Genomic DNA, 4,137 nt, shown 5'->3' with positions numbered 1-4,137 from the left:
CTAACAAACTCATACAAAAAATACAGATATGAGAAATCTCAGTCGAGTTCATTTGTGGGCAAACTCGTACCAACGCGGTTTTTGCCTGATGATGGAAACACGTGCCGGCTCCCGAAACGTCGCAACTGTTTTGTTTTAGGAAACCTACTGTGATCGTCAGTGCTGCCGTCGTTTTTTATTTTCGTCGTTGTGTTCGTATGTTTACTAGGTTTGTTGTCTGTCTGCAATTACTGTTATTTTTGAAACTCTTCTCGGCGTTGTTAGCCCACTGTATGTCTGTGTTGTTAATTTTTCATGACTAAATTCCTTCCACGTAATTATTGTGCTGGTTAATATTTTAAGTTTGAATTTGTTCCTCTGTGCTGTCGTCATTGTGTTGTCAGTAACACCTGTTCATTTTCATCGTTCGTTCAATTTCCCTCTGTTCGACATCGGCTGATTTAGACCTGTTCTCTGTGAACAGTGTTTTATTTTTTGTTTCTAATTTTGCCTCCTTGAATTTTTTCCATGACAAAACAGAGGAAAACTGCAAAGGCGTATGTCCAAAAAAAATTGCATTAAATCCAAATTCCCCATTGCATGAATCAATTTAAGAACGTAAGGAGGTTGAATTTGGGATTAATCACTGTAACTGCCTTGACGTGAAAATTTCGAAACCGTTGATAGATGTGACAGACTACACGCAAGAAATGCCAGAAACGATTGTTTGAAAGTGGCGGCTCTCCGGAGACAGAGTGTGCCTGCTCTGAGGGGCTGTTCTCTTCCCTGACGGGATCTTCGTCGTGAAAGGTGTCGGGGCTGTGGTCTGTCGGTGTGCATGGGTCCTCCCTGGATGTCTGGGACACGGGTGTGGAGACATCCGGATGGTGGGAGGACCACCTCCGACGAGACCGTGGGGTGTGTGGCAGGGACCAGCACCACTGCCAACATTCCGGCGGAAGCTTTTGGGAACAATCCCGGCTAGCACATTGGTGGAACGCCTGCCACGGTCTGATCCAATTGAACTGAGCCTCAACCGGTGGTGGGTGCCCGTGAATCTCACGACCTGGGACGAAGAAGTTCACCGTCCCTAACCGGGTTAATGCGGGTGGCACCCAGGTCCATACGCGTATTACTTAAAAGGCTCGAACATCAGCCTAAAGAGTCTGCAAGTGCACGCGGACAACCAGGATTGTCCCCGTGTACCTGGCGTCAGCCGGGCAGGTGGAGGGGCGTGCTTTCAAGCAACACGGATCCTTGAGTTAGGCAACAAGCTTGTGCCGAAGCTTTCATAGGCGTATCAAAACACGTCTAGCAGGTGTTCCCTGATCCTACCTTTGAGGTGCAGGTACAGGGAGGGAGGAGGTACGGAATGCCGGACATGTTCCGGAAAACATATCTGTAGGCACCTCAACCTCTCGACCTAGCCGTGCACTCACCAGTAACATGCTGCGATTGAAAATGGCGAATATATTTCCCGGTTATCGGAACCCATGTTTGGCACCGGTAACAGTGTCAGGCATGTAAAAGACCTCTCTTTCTCCTAACCAGGTCTACGCCCTAACGGGATTATCTGCCTGGGGGAGTATCGATGAATTTACGAGTTGAGAACCTAATGCACATGTCTGTAGGCGCCTAACCGTCCTGTCGCGGGGACGTGCGAGGGATTCCGCAAGGTTCCACCAGCAAATGTTTATTTTTAACAACCACCCACCGTTTTTATGCGAGGACGCAAAGAAGGAATGTAAACATGTTTTAATATGAACTGATAAAAGCTTATATGGGCTGCAGGCACGGCGGTGTAACCAGATGGATAAGTTATTCTGGATGAGGCCAACAGAATGGTGTGTCAACACCATTCAACCAGGTGAAAGCGACCACCAAAGGCCAAATAAACTAAGCATGTACCATCCATCGCATGCTTGGTTGATAAGAACAACAAAGTAGTGCTCCTAGTACACCCTCACGGGTTCAGTTCTAGGAGGAGGAGGAGGAGAGGCCAGGCCGGGCTTCGCCCGGAGATAACTTGTCTGTGGGCGCCAGCAATGCTGAATTCGTCTCAGAGCTCAGGACGCAGCCACTAGTCTGGTCAGCTGAGTGAGGCATGGGGTGATGGTGGTGTCTATACTGGGATGGATAGCCTCAGCCTTTGGACATAGCCGGATCTCTAACACCTCTCCTGTTTCTCGTATACGGCGTATACCGCATCCACGCCCGTGGGGGCCCCAGGCCGGCAGGGGCTTACGCCTGGGAGAGTCGGGTTAACAAACCAAAAGGGGGAGAAATCCCTTAGACAGCTTCCCCGTGGCTCCCCGTGTCAACAGGAGATCAAATACAAAAGACTTCAGGCTAATTACCGCCTCCCTCTGGGATAGTTACACCTGTTTTGGTGGCTTACCCCAGATGGACCTCAATGGAGATTTTCTTGCCTGATAGTTAAATAAATATATAATTTAAATAATTTGCATGAATTAATTAATAAATATATTTATGTTCCCTAAATAATTAAAAAAATAAATAATTATACCCCGGAAAGGCTTCGACTAAGACGGCTCAGTGGTTTAATATTTGTTGTTGTCGTCTGTGTGGACACAACAAGGAAAAGGAAAAGTATTTAACACCATGACAAGGCTTTATTACTATTGCTGGCACGGCGGTAAAGACAGAATGGATGACTTATTTTCTGGTAAAGGCCCTCTGAAAGGTATGATATACCATTCTTGGAAACATGGAACATCAAAGGCCAAAATACCGTCCATGGCTAACCTCAATTGGGGTGTGTCTGGATGGATTTCAAGAACTTAAGTAGTGCTCCTAGTACACCCTGACGGGTTCAGTTATAGGAGGTGGTGGTGGTGGTGGTTGTGGTGGTAGTTGTAATGGTGGTAGTTGTAATGGTGGTGGTTGTAATGGTGTTGGTGGTTGTGGTTGTTGTTGTGGTGGTGGTGGTTGTGGTGGTTGTGGTGGTAGTTGTAATGGTGGTAGTTGTAATGGTGGTGGTTGTAATGGTGGTGGTGGTTGTGGTGGTGGTGGTTGTGGTGGTAGTTGTAATGGTGGTAGTTGTAATGGTGGTGGTTGTAATGGTGGTGGTGGTTGTGGTTGTTGTGGTTGTGGTGGTGGTTGTGGTGGTAGTTGTAATGGTGGTAGTTGTAATGGTGGTGGTTGTAATGGTGTTGGTGGTTGTGGTTGTTGTTGTGGTGGTGGTGGTTGTGGTGGTTGTGGTGGTAGTTGTAATGGTGGTAGTTGTAATGGTGGTGGTTGTAATGGTGGTGGTGGTTGTGGTTGTTGTGGTTGTGGTGGTGGTGGTTGTGATGGTGGTTGTGGTTGTTGTGGTAGTTGTAATGGTGGTAGTTGTAATGGTGGTGGTTGTAATGGTGGTGGTGGTTGTGGTGGTGGTGGTTGTGGTGGTAGTTGTAATGGTGATAGTTGTAATGGTGGTGGTTGTAATGGTGGTGGTGGTTGTGGTGGTAGTTGTAATGGTGGTAGTTGTAATGGTGGTAGTTGTAATGGTGGTAGTTGTAATGGTGGTGGTTGTAATGGTGGTGGTGGTTGTGGTGGTAGTTGTAATGGTGGTAGTTGTAATGGTGGTGGTTGTAATGGTGGTGGTGGTTGTGGTGGTGGTGGTTGTGGTGGTAGTTGTAATGGTGGTAGTTGTAATGGTGGTGGTTGTAATGGTGGTGGTGGTGGTGGTGGTTGTGGTTGTGGTTGTGGTGGTGGTGGTGGGGCCAGGCCGGGATTTGCCCGGAAATAACTTCTCTGCCCGCGTGGCGTGCCAGCCCAATGACGTCACGTCCGCAGGGCGGACAGCGGAGAACAGAGAAGCGGCAGAAGCTCTTCTCTCGTTTCTAAGAAATTAATTATTTTCCTGTCTCTCAGGTTTTTTTTTCAGGTGACGACCAGCGGCAGTGTGAACGGCCAGTGTAGCAAACAACCACGAGGGCCGCTTGCGTCCATGGTCACAAAATCCAGCCCTACTGGAATAAACACAAAGTTTGGACCAACTACCCAACCACCTCACATGTGGACTTTTTATAGTCTGTCCAAATCTCCATCCAGACCATCCTCTGTCTCCTGAATTTCCCTACACTTAATGCATGCAAATTTGCACCCCGCTTGAATGTGTCCAGGTTTTTTTTTTACTGTGCCTATATCTTGTTA

The sequence above is a fragment of the Bacillus rossius genome, chromosome 14, assembly GCF_032445375.1.
Source record: "Bacillus rossius redtenbacheri isolate Brsri chromosome 14, Brsri_v3, whole genome shotgun sequence".
NCBI classification, from domain to species: domain Eukaryota; kingdom Metazoa; phylum Arthropoda; class Insecta; order Phasmatodea; family Bacillidae; genus Bacillus; species Bacillus rossius.
The sequence above is the reverse complement of the archived record's forward strand: the minus strand, read 5'-3'. Positions refer to the sequence as shown.